At 55.5% G+C, this 15,396-nt stretch overlaps 1 protein-coding gene across 8 annotated transcripts in view; it reads left to right on the forward strand.

Annotated features, from left to right (window-relative positions):
- The first annotated feature begins 4,980 nt into the window (after positions 1 to 4,980).
- Positions 4,981 to 15,396, forward strand: part of AHDC1 (AT-hook DNA binding motif containing 1) — a 95,922-nt gene continuing 85,506 nt past the window's right edge. For 2 of the 8 annotated variants that reach the window (XM_056795449.1, XM_056795456.1), the window contains exons 1-3: positions 4,981 to 5,129; positions 5,513 to 5,661; positions 5,978 to 6,083. The gene's annotated coding sequence lies outside the window, so the exon portion shown is untranslated. Of the gene's footprint in view, positions 5,130 to 5,344; positions 5,662 to 5,977; positions 6,084 to 15,396 lie in introns of those variants that run through there. The other 6 variants (XM_056795452.1, XM_056795451.1, XM_056795450.1 and 3 more) reach the window with 6 other exon arrangements.

Genomic DNA, 15,396 nt, shown 5'->3' on the forward strand with positions numbered 1-15,396 from the left:
AAGAGAGTTGAACCATGGGCAGTGCCCACCCACCTCCTCTGTGCCCTCTATAGTCAGGTCTGGCAGTGTGGTGTCTGCTCTCCCTCTAGTGGCCATCATGACCACTGCACCTTGCAACCTCTTTCTGGGTTCCCAAGAGCTACTCTTTCCAATGGGGAAGGTCCATTGCTCCGGCCCCTCCTCATCCCATCATTCTTGATAAAGGTGCCATCCCTTATGGTTTGAAAACCACAAGGACGCCAGACTTCTTGCTGCCCGCCTCCCCTCCTCAGAACCTTCCAGCTAAAGGAGGTGAGATCATGAACTTGGACACTTTCCCGCTCTGAAGAGCAGCCTTGGTTTCCTCTTAGTATTGAACTAAGTGGTTAACCTCAAAAAAATCTATGGAGTTACCAAGCCTCTGGACACTGTATCTCTCCTTTCTGGGGCTCCATCTATGGCTGCCATCTTTGACTTGAGACAGGGAGGTCTTGTGCCTCCACCCTACATGAGCTCCTGCAGTCAGGGTCTGGAAGAACTGGGGGAAAGATGAAAGAGAGAGAGAGAGAGAGAGAGAGAGAGAGAGAGAGAGAGAGAGAGAGAGAGAGAGAGAGAGAGAGAGAGAGAGAGAGAGAGAGAGAGAGAGAGAGAGAGAGAGAGAGAGAGCGCCTGATGAGCTGTACAGGGCGGTAACGACACCCCTCAGATTCCTGTCCTCACAGGCACATATAGAAATATGGGCAGACACACACACACACACACACACACACACACACACACGTGTGTACGTACATTATAGAATCCAAGAGGAGAGAGAGAGACCCAGACAGAAGGATATCAAAGAAGGTCATTAGACATACCATGGGCACACACACACATCTGGCAACAGGGATGTACATGAATACACTTAGGACACAGGGACCTCAGAAATACCCAGTCTCATCCTCTCATCTTAGGTCCAGAAAAGAGTCACAACTTGTCCAGCCACCCAGGTAATAAATGGCAGCGGCAGAATTTGAACTCAGGTTCACTGGCTACAAATCCCGTTATTTCCAATGCACTACAAAGCCTCTTCCAGGTACCTACATGGACACTGAGGCCAGTGATGCAAAGCTGGGAGCCAGGCTCCTAAGCACGGGGACACGGGGCATACTTTCTCTAGGCACGCTAAGATACTCACAGACCCAGGCATTCTCTCTTTTCATATGTACATTCTTGCCCTGGTCTGTGATTCAGAAGGGGAGCCTCTAACCTCACCTCCTGCCCTCCCTCCCCCCTGCCCTGGGTCCCTCATCACCTCGGGCAGGAACAAAGATGACCTTTGCCCTCTGCTCTCTGCCCTCTCCTCCCACACCCCCTGCCCAGGAGGGAGGAGCTGTTTGAAGTCTGGGCTGGAGCTGGGGTTTCCTGTTGCTGAGAGGAATGCAGGGGGGAGGGGGAGGTTGGGTGGTATGGGTCTGGGGCCTGAGATTTGGAAGCCAGCAGATGAGACAGAGGATGACTTTCAGGAAGCTGCCCATGCCAGGCAATGCCATGGGCTGCAGTCTCATCTTATCCTTCCTCCCCATCTCTTGAGAAAAGAAGAGCAGGGAGGAGGAACAGTTTTTCTGTGCTGGGTTATGGGCTTTTGGGGGTCTCTCTGCCCCTGGATGCTGAGCTAGAGCTCTCTACTCCCCTAGAGGACACTTAGCCAGGGGCCCCCAGGAAAGGTTAGGTCCAGGGTCTGGACTCTGCTCCGACTAGGTTCTTTCAGGTCTACCACTTGGGTGTCACAACTATGTAACTTTGGGCAAAATCTTCAGCCCTTTGGGTCCGTTTCCCCAAATGGAAACTGCGCAGAACCTACCTTATCCCACCTAAGCTCCCCAAGTAAGACAACAGAGTTTCTTCAAGGGCTCAATACTGAGCCTAAGTGATGACCCCATTCTGGTTTCCCCAGCTCCTCCCTTCTGTTCCCCAGTCTCTGGTCCCATACTTCTCTTTAGCTCTAAAATTCAAACCTGTAACCCAGATTTTTGCCCCTCAGTTTCTAAGACCGACTGCTAGCCTTTGTCCCCAGTTCCTTGCATCCAGCTTTGACCCCAAAAATCCTGACACTGATTTGGGCTCCATCCCAGCTCTGCTGTGTATGCCCAGTCATCCGGGCTACCATTGGTCTTTAGACCAGGTTGAGGGCCCCACTACTTCCCTACTTTCCGAGACCACAGCCAGGTGTGGGTGACTAGGGAGAATGGTCACCCTACAGCTTGCACTGCCACCCAATCTTTGAATTTACCCCCTCAGCGCCCCCCTTCAGCCCCCCCACCCAAAGGGGTTCAGAGGAGGAAGAGATGGAAGAGCTTCCCCAGGGCCAGATTCACCATATTCGCAAGTGGCATTGATGGGCACATGAGGTCTGCCACCAGGTGGCGGCAGCAGTCCACGGGAAGGCCCAGAGCTCCCACTTGTCTAGGGAGACACCCCATTCAGGGTTGTGGGGAACAGGACCAAAGGTTGGGATTGTTAAGGGGGTCTGACAAGCCTGTGAGAGTATAGACAGACCTTCTGTAGCTGAGGTCAGGAGCCAGAGCCAGCCATGTGGGCTTTGGATCAGAATGGTCTCCTTCCATTCCCACAGCCTCCCCCTTCCCATGTCCCTCTGGGCCAGGAGCAGTCTGTACCTTCCCCCTATGCACAGCTCTCTGGAATGCTGGAACTCAGACACTTGGGCACGTTATTTCTCCTCCCTGGGTCTCAGTTTCCTCATCTGTAAAATTTTAGGTTTGAACTATGTGATTCTAAGATCCCCTCCCAGGTCCGATATTCTGTATTCTAAGGCCACTTCCAGTTCTGATCATTTGTGCTGTACATTCCCTTTCCAGCTCTGTGAATCCATTGCCCTAGATAGAGTGTGGCCATTCTGCCCTTCGACTCCCATTTTGCCCTCAGCATCTTCCCAGTATTCCCACCGGGTCTTACTGGGTATCTCTCTAAGAAGAGCCTCCCTGCACTGCCTTCCCCTCTAGCAGGAACCAGATCTAAATGGATAGCAGAAAGATGGACACAGGGTCACAGTCCCTAAGGGATCCTGGACCTCTGGGCTCGGTAAAGCTGGACCTTCATTTGGGTGTCATCAAGAACCCAAACTCTGGGTACTTCTGTGCTTATGAGCGTAATATCCTTCCCTCTCTTTCATAGTCCTGTTTCTTACTCCCCTCTACCAGGAATGGATTCCTGGAAGCTTTCCAACTCTTTCCTTTGCTTGTGATTCAGACTGGGTGGGGTCCTTGTGCCTAGGGGCAAGCCCTAGAATGTGGGGGCAAGACCTAAGCTGGGAGCCCCTCCTACCCTTGCAGCAAAATTACAAAGTTCCCCTTTGCTAGGGCTGAGTGCCAACATGATGTATATTTTATGATAACTGTTAGAGCCTGGATCCAAACCTGAAGAAGGGCCTCTGACAGCCTTAAGCATCTCTTTGATTAATACCTGACCTTTTAATGCTTCCCATTCAATTAATAAATCTTTGAACCTGAAACGGATTCTACTTTCCAGGGGAAGCAGGCTTCTCTGGGCTGGGGTGCCAGGGGATTCTGTAGTCCCCAGAGCTAAGGTAGGAAAAGCCTCCCTGGAGCCATCAGGATACTAAGTCATGGGGCAGAAAGATTCCAATATCTCCCTCTCTTCCCATCTCTTCTTAGCAGAAAGGGCCTGAAAGGCAGGGTTTCCAACACATTCATGTGCCTCCTCTTTCTGAATTTGCTTCATTTGTGAAATGAGGCTTCCAGCCCTGCTCCTACCTCATAACACATCTTACTGACTTCTAGGGCTGTCCAAGACTGATTCTGAGGCCAGGAGTAGGGAAAGGGCATCAGGCTCTGGAGGGGAACCAGCGACAAGAGTAACTTCACAGGAAATTAGATGTTCAAGTGTCACCCCTGATCCCCCTCAAGTTCCACTGTCATATGAGGGTTACCATAGGGTCTAATTAAGGAGCCTTTTGGCTTCAACTGAACAATCAAGGTATAGGAGAGGAGGGCAGAGACTTAAACCCAATCAGACACCAGGATGTTGGGTGAAAGATACAGTCAGGGAGAGGTGGGCAGATACATCCACAGGGGGAGAGATGACCGCTGAACACATTGCCCCCTCCCCAATGCCAGGATTTGGTCTCTGCCAACTTCCTTGCGCCTACCCCAAACTAGGACCTGCTTAGTCTTCTCATCTCCACAATCCGTTGGAGCTTTCCACCTGCAAAACCTACCTGGTATGATGAGAATATATTACCTACCTCCTGTTATCCCGAAGATTAACTGGGCTTTTTGTTTCTCAATGGCTCATCTGGTTTTCTTCCTGCAACCCCCTCCCCAGGTCCAAGGGTGGTGGTGGCCAAAAATAGTGGGTGAGGGCCATTATTCCCAAAAAGCTGGGGCCCTGGGAGCTCCAGGAAGGTCCACTGAAAAGGATAGGGGCCTGGAAGGGGGAAAACACGCTCCACTGGGCCTTGCTGGAGAAGAAACACTTTTTCCAAACAGGAAAAACAGCCTCAGGATTTCCAGAGACAGATTTTTTCCTTTCTGGGACCCTGTCCCTAACCCCAGAGATTATTCCCATTGGTAAATCAGCATTCTCACCTCGAATGCTCTCTCCATTACCACCACCAACTGAGACAAGGGTCTTCATCTTTTGGGATCACAGGTCCCTCGGTTTAGGATAATGCACAAAATAAAATCCATTGGATTACTTAAGGAAACCCATTTTATTGGAACTCAGTTCTCAAAATATTTTTTTTTAAATCAAGTTTATGCCCTCCAAGTTAAGAACACCAGAACTAATGGGGCAGCTTCCCTTTCTCGCCCACCAAGGTCCGGGTAGGGGCAGAAGGGGGGCCAGCTTCGCCCCTCCGTTCCTTTCCCCAATCGCCCGCCCCCTCGGGCAGCACGCGGTGCTGCCAGCGACCGGGTGGAAACTACAACTCCCGGCATGCTCCGGGCCGAGCTCTCCCTGGGGTTCCGGATGGTGAGCAGGGAAGGTAAGCCCAGCTCACAGTCGGCAGGGGCAGCAGCAGCAGCGGCAGCGGCAGCGGCAGCAGCAGCACTAGCAGTAGCAGCAGCGGAGGCTGTGGTGGCGGTGGCGGCGGCGGCGGCAGCGGCGGAGGAGACTGAGAAAGCCAGGCAGGGAGAGGGAGAGGGAGAGGGAGGGATCGAGCCAAAAGGAGAAGAGCCAGGCGAGAGCCAGCAGTCCGCACCTACATCCACTGGGAGGGAGACAGACAGACAGACGGCCAGGAGGGCAGACACATAGACAGCTAGACACCCGCACAGCCCCAGCGCTACAAAGCGGAGGCACCAGAAGGCAGGAGGAGGAGAGAGGAGGGGAGGGGAGGGAGCCTGGTGGGAGGGGGAGAGAGAAAGGGAGAGAGGGAGAGAGAGAGGAGAGGAGAGAGGGAAGGAGGGAGGGAGGGAAGGAAAGGAGGGAGGAAAGGAGGGGGGAAATCCAGCTACCACCACCCAAAGCCAACCTCTGCTTTCTGTCCTCATTTCCTTTATCCACCCAGCCCCGCGCCCGGAGGGAGGCTCTAGTCTAGCTAGACAGACAGCCACAGGGACAGACAGACGGTCAGGGAGAGAGAGCGGGGCGCTCGGGGGAGGAGGAGGATTTGGAAGAGGAGGAGGACTGCCTGCCGAGAGAAGATTTTTCTCCCAGGTTTGCAGTTGGGGAGGGGGCGGGAGGGGTGGTCCAGCGCTGTGAGTGTGACTGTTGGTGAGTGTGTGTGTGTGCACGCGCGCGCGCGGCAGCTGGAAGGGTTTTTTTGGGGGGGCGAGCCCCGGGCCCCCGGAGAGAAAGGGATAGAGAAAAGGAGAGCGAGAGAGCGGGCGAGGGGAGGGCGGAGGAGGAGGAGGAGGGAGGAGGGGGACCACCATGTCCAGGGGAGTTAGCCGAGGAGAATGTGAGCCGAGGAGATAAAAATGCTGTCAGTGCTGGCGGCCAGGGGCGCTCAGGGCTCCGTGACTCTCCCCAGCAGCCGCCCAGAGCCCGCGTCGCCGGAAGAGAGCAGTCCCCCGGAGGCCCGGCCCGGCTCGGCTCGGCTTGGCAGGAGCGAGCCCCGGACGGAGCCCAGCAGTTCGGTGAGTCCTGCAGCCTCGGCTTCCCCCCTTCCCTCCTCCCCAGCCTCTACTCCTCCCCCTCCCCTTCCCCCTCCCCCTCCTCCTCTCCTCCCTCCCCGCCGCAGGACTGCCGGGGTCTTTTGTGTGGCCCCCCTCCCGGGGTGGCCCCGGCCCCCGCCCCCCGCGCCTCCCGCCGGCGCTCCCCGGCCCCGCGGCTGCGGTGCCCGCGGTGCTGTCTGTCTTTGTTTGCGCGCGGGGCGGCCGCTCAGCCTGGCTGGCAGAGCCGGGCAAGGGAGGGGAGGGGAGCGGAGCGGAGCCCGGGCGGCTGGGGAGGGGGGGGCTGGGGGGGCGGTTCTCGGGTTTCCTGGCTGCCCCGCAGCTCTCACGGCTCCGGGGCGATGGGCCCCCGGTGTTGCTTCTCGCCCCTTCCCTCTCCTCCCTGCCTGCCGCCCCCCCCCCCCCACTTCCCACCTTCCCACTTCCCCACCTCTTCTCTGCCTTTGGATTTCAAACTGTAAATTGCTTCAGCGATTCGGGAATGTGACTGGGAGGGGGGGAGAGGGGGGACGGCGACTGTGGGAGGGGGAAACGAGGCTGGATTTGAGGATCTGCAAGGGGGGCGGGGACTGCAGAGGGAGGGGGTTCCCTCCCTTTGCCCCCGGATCCCCAAGTTCCTCGACTCCTGAGAGTTGAAGGATGGGGGCCAGTGATTGTCGAGGGAGACATTTGGGGGACAGAAGGGGAGCCAAAATCTAGGTCGGGGTGCCCAGGAGGTGGGCCCAGCTACCTGTCTAACAAAGTCGGCTCACTTTTGCATAAATAAATAAATAATGGTTCTCCTGAATGCGTTTCCTTTTGGGCTCTGATTGAGGAGGCCTTGGCTGGGCTGGACCCCCCTCCTTCCCCGACCCCCCCCCTTCCCGGAGGTCACTGAGTGACAGCTGTCAGCAGGGCAGGGGCCAGGGGAAGTTGGCAGATTCTGGATGAGAAAGCCTTTCCCCAGGGGCCAGCCTCCCACCTTCCCCCTGGCGAGGTGGAGAAGAGAGGCAGGGGGCAGGCGCTGGCTGTCTGTAGGAAAGAGCCCTGTTTCCTGCACTACAGGAAAGGGCTGATATCCAGCAGGGGACTGGGAGAGGAGGAGGACTCACTGGGAGGGGGGGTCTTCTTCACCCCCCTCTCCTGCCCTGACCCCCCAGGTCCCCTGCTGGGCTGGGCTGGTGGGATGAGCAGGCCAGGCCCCAGCCAGCTGGAGGGAAGGAAGGATGTGGGGATGGGCTTGGCTCAAATAGAGTGTAGGGGCAGTCCCCCTGGGGGCAGAGAGCGGGCACCAGAACTGGTGGGGGCAGGAATTCTCCACCACAGACCCCAGGGGGCTGGGGCTGGACCAGATGTTGAAGGGAGCAGGAGGGAGAGGGGAGTCTGGCAAGAGTAGCTCTGTCCTTTCCCTGGGGAGGGTGGTAAGAGAAGGAGAAATAAGAAAAGGCAGCCAGAACCATGCCTGGGGCTCTCCAGATTGAGCTGGTAGCCAATGCAGGGGTCTGGGCTGGGCTGGGAACAAAGCTCAGTGCCCAGGCGGCCGCCTGGCAGTGCCAACCCTAACTGGGCTCTGGCTCCACCGGGGAGCATTGCCCAAGCAGATTCTAGGGTCTTGTGTGGTAGAGGAATGGCTTTGCCTGACCACCCTCCACCTGGGCTGTGGCCCCTGTTGGAGGTAAAGACAGCGTCCACCCTCATACGCCTCCTCCCTAAGGCTTCTGGGTCTCTTGACACAAAGAAGGGGAACTGGGAGGATGTTGGCCAGGTGTTTCCATGGCGCCTGGTAGACCTGGCCCGAGGGTCGTAAGCACAGGCCTGGCTCCCTGCGGGGGTCGTGAGTGGGATGGGGCAATGGTGGGTCCTCCAGGGCTGGGGACTGTGTGTGGCACTGTATGCCATGAGGAATGCTTGGGGTACCTCCATTGTTGGGTTGTAGCTGGGGCATATGTTGAATGTTTATCTCTGCTAGTCCAACTGCTCCCTCTTGGTTTGGGGGCTGTCATGGAGGGATGGAGGTGGGAACTCTGTCTAGACTCCTCCAAGACCCACCTCACCCCACCCCACCCGCAGGAACTGTTGTGTATCGACTCTCTGGTCTTTGAGTAGATACATATTTATTTTCATACTAATGGAAAATCAAACTCAGTAGTCACTGGAATTCATATTTTTCCTTTGGGTCAATAACCTGAGTGACCCCTAGGGACAGGCGGGCAGCTTGCCCCAGAGCTCCTCCTCTCCCAGGCCTGAAGGGGAGGGCAATGAAGGCCTGGGCTCTGGATAGCCGGCCAAGGCCAGTGGGCACCAGTCCAGACTGGTAAAGGCTTGGACCAAACCGAGGGGGGGTGATATAGGGGATGGGGGTGGAAGGTGGGGGGCAGGTGCTAGGTAGAGGGAGGCAGAGCTGGGGTGTGGTCTAACCTCCCCTTGCCACTGTTCTCTTTGCTTCCCTGGTCCATGCCTGGGGTTCCCCCTGGTGGCCCCCTCCCTCCCAGCCGGCCTACTCATCCACGTGCCGATATTTATTTTCCGTAGTAAAATCCATTTTTAATGCCGTTACTTTTGAAATAATATAGAGAGAAACAAATGCAATGTGTTTAAGCTGCCCTCTGTGAGTTTTTAATGTGATCTATGGTGGAGGCAATGATGGAAGGAGCTGCCGTGCTCTGGGGTAATTTGGTGTCGTAAAGAAAAACAGCCTGCCATTTACTGTGTTCGCTAGGGAGCTGGGGCAGCAGAGGGGCAGGAGCTAGCCTGCCTCCCCCTGGGAGGGATGGGGCTGGGGTCACCCTCCTTGGGTTGGGAGCTTCAGGGGGTGGAAACTGAGTTATTCCCTCTTCTTTGCTGGTGCTGTGCCCTCTGCCAGGCACTTACCCAAAGGGGCTGAGGGGGGGACAGAGCCCCCTGGAGTTACCCCTTGCTGGGCAGGGACAGACCCAGAGTTTGGGTCTTCTTGCTTCTTCCCACTCCTGTCTTGGCTTGAGGTGGAGGTGGGGGGCCTCATTTGTAAAGAAGACTCAAGGACAGGGCCCCTCCCTAGTGCCTGTTCCTGTGGGCACTGATCCCAGCTGGGCTGCCCAGCCCTCAGCATAGGGCATCTGGGGGGCACGGGCCTGGGAAGGAGGAGGTTCCCCTGTGGAGGCTTCTCATAGGAAGAGGGAGCAAGCTTTGAAAACAGGGGCTTTTTAGAATCACTGCCCACTCTCCAGTTCAGCCTGGGGCTCTGCCCCCAGGATTTACTCCCCTATTCCCTGCCTGTTGCTGTCTCGGTGGGCAGCAAATCACTGCATGCCAGAGCTGGAAGGCGTCTTAGAACATAGAATGTGAGAACACTGAACATGAAATGTTAAAACTGGAAGAGAATCTGGAACATTAGAATGTTAGAAATCACTTTAGAACAGGGCTCTTACCCTGGCATCTGGGAACTCAGTACTGCTTTGAAAAATATTTTGATAAGTGTATTTCTGTGTAATTGGTCTCCTTTGTAACCCTATGGATTCTACTTCATGCATTTAAACATTTTCTTCTGAGGAGGGTCCAAAAGTGTCACCAGACTGCCACATGGAAACACCTAAGAAGCCTTGCCTTAGAACCTAGAAAGGACCTCAGAAGGTAGAATTTTCAGTTGGGAAGAGGCCCTAGGAATTATTTAGTGCAGTGACAGCTCTTTAATAACTCAAGTGCCCTGGGGACAACTTGAGCTTTTTGGTAGGAGGGACCCAGTCAGTACCCCCTTGTGAATGCCATCTATCAGGCCTAGCCTCCCAAGGCCAAGTGATATGGTTCCAGAAGAGCTTGTGCCCTTGGCTTCCTCCTGCCCTCTGAAGCATGCAGTAAAATAGACTCCCATCCCTGACCTGTCTATGATCTTGGGGGCATCTGTTCCAAAAGACCCCCTTAAATGGTAGACTCAGTCTGGCCCTGTGTCCTTGTGGAATAGCCTGGCACAGAGAGAAGTGGGAAGCTAGGGTGGGGCAAGGTTGGGGAGGGCAGGAGGGAGCAAGGGAAGAGATGTGGTTAATGCCAGCAGATGGACTCCCCCTCCCTTCCCACCCTCCGGAGAAAGCAGGAGAGGTGGGGTGTGGAGGAGGTGGGAAGGACGGACAGAAGGAAGAGAGGAGAGCCAGAGAGAAAATGGAGAAGAAAAAAGAGAGAGAGGAGCTAGAGAAAAGAGAGACAGAGAGAGTCAGGGAGAGAGAAACAGAAATGCAGAGAGAAATAGAGAGAGAAAGAGATGTAGCCAGGAGTAGGTGGTGAGAGAGTGAGGGAACCACCGGCAGATGAGGGGAGAGTCCCCAGCAGTGGGCAGATATATATAACCAAAAATAAGAGCTATGGAGCCCTGAGCCCCTTCCCTCCACCACTACCCCCCCTACCCCCCCTGAGGAAGCCCATACAGACAGAGATGCTCTGGGCTCATTTCATTCAAAATGAATGGGCCAATGTTGGGGGAAGATGCCAATGCGCCCATCATAAAGGAGGTCAGGCAGAGAATCTCCCTGGTATGGGTGCATGTTTGAAGTGGGGAGGGGTGGAACAAACAAGCTCCAGGGGCCATTTAATTTCAGATCTGGCCCCAAATGCACAGAAACCTTTCCTCTCTCCCCAGAGGGCAGGCTGGAAAAGAGAAACTAAGTTTCAGAGGGTCTTTGGTGATGGTGCACTCAAAGCACCCTGAAGGCAGGGCCTTGGCTGTTACCAGGTATTGCCAATCATTGGCAGCCCATACATCCTTGTGAGTCTAAAAGGAGGGGAAGGCCAGGTTTCTGGAGTGTAGGGGGTGGGACTGGGGCCTTTTGAGAGGAGAGTGGGTGGCCTTGTGGCCAAGCCTGGGGAACCGGAGGTGGCCAGGGCCCCCCAGGGTGGGCGGGCTGGCAGGCTGGTAGGAGAGGGAGGGGAATCAATGAGTCAGCCTTCCATGAGCTCAGGGAGGGAGTAGCAGAGCCAGGCATGAGACACAGTGCTAAGAACACTAGGCTGGGGGTCAGGCAATAGTTCTGGCAGTCGCTTTTTATGTGACCTTGGACAAATCATTTCCCCCCTCTTTGGACTTCAGTTTCCTCCTTGGTAAAATGAAGAGGTTTGATCCGATGAACTCTTAAAGGCCCTTCCAATTCTGGTAGTCTTGTGTTGGGGCTGACATTCTCATTCTGTGCCCATGAGGAAAGAAGGAGGGGGCCTTGTGTAGGAGACAGCCTCCCCAGGCTAGTTTCAGCAGTGGAGCCAAGTGAAGCCAGGGTGGACTTTGCCTGGGGCTGGGTGCCCCAGGCTCAGCCTGACCTCTGACAGAGAGACCCAGTCCCACCCTGGAGCTCCTTTCTACCCAATCCAGCTCCCTGGGAACCTTAGTTTTCCTCCACTGTGGAGCCACTACAGGGTGGGAACTGCCTACAGGTGGTTGGGAACTAGGTCTCCTGTCGATATGGAGTACAGGTGGGACCAAGATGCTGCAAGCAGGAAGGACCACAGTAATAGTGGCAGGCCCTGCATGCCAGGGCAGTGAGGGTCTCAAATCAGATCCTAAGCCATTTCCTGGAACTCCCTTCGGGGAAGGGGCCCTGGGTGCCCATGTCTCCTAGACTCTGAAGGGAGGTAGACTTCCTGTAGGCAGCCCATCCTCGGATGGAGGCAGGGACCACCAGTTGGGATTATGACTTTGGGTCCAGGAAGCAAAGCTCAGTGGGACACCTGATCCAGGTCACCTTTAGTGGTGGTGGGAGTTGGGAGAGAGGTATATATAGAAATATATATATTTGAAATACTCAAGTATTTATATATATACACACACACACATACATATATATATATGAATACTTGAGTATTTAGAATTGCGGAATGTCAGATTTGGAAAGGAACTTAAAACAGAATGTTAGGCCATAGAATGCCAGGGCCAGGAGGGAACCCAGAATGTCAGAACTGGGGGGGGGGGGCGGGGGAGTAGAACCTTAGAACACAGAATGCCAGAGCTGGCAGGGCTCTTAGAACACAGAATGTCACAAAAGGGAGAGACCATTCTAACTGTCTCCTTTTACAAGCCCAGAGGAGGAGGAATGCGGTTCCCTGGGTCATTTATCTGGGTTTACTGGACATCTGGGAAGTAGAACTCCTGAGTTTTGGTTTTCAGGTAAAAGGTCAGCTCCTCAGAAAGATAGCTCCAGGGTGAGGTTTCCCAGGACTAGCTGCCCCCTGTAACCCAAGGGGCAGCTGGGGTCTGGGTACACCTGGGCAGGGCCAGAGGGCAGTACTGGGCCAGGCTGAACTCAAATCCTAGTGGAACCAGGTACTCCACCCCACTTTGTGTCTAACAGCAGGGCCCCAGGGGTTGGTGCAGAGGCCATGAAGTGGCCTCTGGCCTTGGCAAGTAGCTCCTCCTGAGTGAGCTTGGCAGGATAGGTCCTGGCCAGGCTGGGAGCTTATCCAGGGCCCTGGGAGAGGGGGTTCTGAAAGTTGGGCCCTCATGGACGCTGGCAGGGAGCATTTGATGCCTCAGGGGCCAACCGAGAGAGCACCTCAAGCCTTTCTCCAATCCTTCAAGAGTGAGAGGGGTCCCCTGAGACCAGAGAAGGAAGGGGAGGGGGCCCCCCCAGTCCCCAGCTGACAGGAAGCACTTAGTCTCAGCCCCTCCCTCCCCTGAGGCCTGGGCTCCCCTGGTGCCCTCTCCTCCCAGGCGCCTCTGGGTCCTAATGCCTTCTCTCTCTACTCTGGCCACAGGCCCAGGGCTCACTGGCTGCTGCTGAACCCCTCCCCTATCAAACATGGGGGCCTTTGAGAAGAGGGCCTTTCACTGAGGCCTCCTCTCTGGACCCCACCCCACCAGCCCCCAGGGGCTCGAACCCTTCAATTAGCCTTAGCTTGATCCCTCAGGCTCCCAGTCCTGATCTTTTCTCCCCCCACACCCTTCTCACACATCCAAACACACAGCCAACTCAGGGGTCCTTAGGGGGGAATCCTGAGGGGAGGGGCCTGCTCTGCAGCTGGCCTGGCCCCTCCATCCCCTCCCAGCCCAGCTGCCACTGAAGCTTCTAGAAGCAGCTACTCTGGCCCCAGCTCTGGCTGCCTCCCTCCACCACCCCTCCCCCCCAACCTGAGAAGGGCTTGGGCCAGGAAGGGGACTCACTGACCACAGGGGAGACTGCTCACATGCCTACCCAGACTGACAGACAAGAGATAGAGGCCTGGGTGTGGACAGATGGATGGATGAACAGATGGACAGAGAGACACACACACAGATGGACATGGACAGAGACAGACACACAGAAATGGAGGCTGACCAATAGATACACATGCAGCCAGAAGAAACGGGCAGATGGACCAAGAGACAGACAGACAGAGAGAAACCCAGACAGGAAGAGACATAGGCAGAAAGAGGCTCAGAAACCAGAGTCAACATGGTTTTGATGGGAGATTCAAAGGTGCTAGGTTTCCTTCTTTTGCATCCATCTCTGTGTTCCCCCGACCCCTGCTCTCATCTATCTGGGCCAGGGGCCTCTACACCTCTAAATTCCTAGGCCCAGGACTCCTCTGATGGTCCCTAGGACTAGAGAAGGGGCACCAAGGAAGCACCCCCGGCATGTACCCTCTCCCACCCCCCACCCCTAACTCCCCCAGGCAGGTTGTTATGGTTAAGGTCATGGTACAGAGCCAGGCCATACAGAGAGATACAAAGAGAAGAGGCAGATAAACACAGCCTGCTCCCTCCTGCCAGCCTCTCATGTGCTCATCCACACACTTGTCATACAAATGCCCTGATTCTCTCTCTCTCTCCTCTCCCCCCCCTCCTCTCTCCTCTCTCTCTCTCTCTTTCTCTCTCTCTCCCTCCTTCCTCTCTCCTCTCTCTTTCTCTCCCTCCTTCCTCTCTCTCCCTCTCTCTCTCTCTCTCTCTCCCTCCTTCCTCTCTCTCTCTCTCTCTCTCTCTCTCTCTCTCTCTCTCTCTCTCTCCCTTCCTCCCTCTCTCTCTCTCTCTCTCTCTCCCTCCCTCCCTCTCTCTCTCTCTCTCTCTCTCTCTCTCTCTCTCTCCTTTCTCTCTCTCCCTCTCTCTCTCCTTCCCCCTCCTCTCTGCCTCTTTCTCTTTCCCTCTCTTCCTGCCTCCCTCTCCTCCTCTGTCTCTTCCTTCCTCCCTCTCTCCCCCTCCCCTTCTTGCTTTCTGTCTGTCTGTCTTTCTCCTCATATCCACTTGTACACACACACACACACACACACACACACACACACACACACACACACACACAGAGTTCTAAACACCTTCTCTTTTCCATCCAGGCTGGGAGACACACAATCTCCTCTCTCTTTGCCTAACCACATAAAACATATTCACACACAAACTCTGACCCCCTGTGCTCACATGTATATACAACCCTTGCATCTCACACACATACACACACACACACACACACACACACACTTTTGTCACACCCACAGAGTTTGTCTCTCACTCACAGTCTCACACCTACACACACTCGTGGATGTGCATATATTCTTATGTCTCACACAGACTGCCTGTGACATAGACATAATATCTTATCTCTCACACACATTATCTTATCATAGAAACACCTTGATTTACACACTCTTTCTCTCTGACCTCAGGATTGAGGAGCCACAGGGTTAGGGGATGGAGCCTCGGAGTGAGTGTCTGGGAAGAAGGGACAGGATTTGGGTGGGGAGAAGGTGCTACCCCTCTAAGCTGGACCCCCAGCAGGGAAGGGAATTGTGGCCAAAGGGAAGACCCCTCAACAGGTGGGGGCTCCTCGGGGAGGGGCGGAACCCAGGCGGGCTCCACAGGAAGAGGCTGGTGGGCTGGGTAGAGCAGAGGAAAAAAAGATCCAAACATCACCCCTCCCTCCCATCTCTTTCCCTGAGGATTCTGGGGAGGGGGGACATAGTGCATTGTGAAGTGTACACAGGTAGTATGCCTGCCCAACACACATTTAGGCACGGCCATCACGCTAGGCCCTGCGCATCTGGCTGCCACCCCCACCCCAATCCTGGAGCTGACCTGAAGACTCCCTCTTCCTCCCACCTCCCCTTCCCCAGCAGGCCTCTGACCCCAAAGCCCCCGGGATTGGATGCCTGGCTGGCTCCCCCCCTCCTGGTGCCTGTGTGCCCCCACTCCTCTCCTCTCCGCTGCCTGGCGTCAGTGGTTTCTGAGGAGCTGAGAACAATTCACAAGGCCTGTTTTCATGCCCCCCCCCCTTGCCTGTGATGCTTCAAACATAGCAATGCCCTAAAGGCAGCAAGGAGGCTGCTCTCTCCACCACTACATTTCTGAAGGCAGATGGGTGGGCTGGAATCTGCTCCCGCC

This window comes from Monodelphis domestica, chromosome 4 (assembly GCF_027887165.1).
Source record: "Monodelphis domestica isolate mMonDom1 chromosome 4, mMonDom1.pri, whole genome shotgun sequence".
NCBI classification, from domain to species: Eukaryota; Metazoa; Chordata; class Mammalia; order Didelphimorphia; family Didelphidae; genus Monodelphis; species Monodelphis domestica.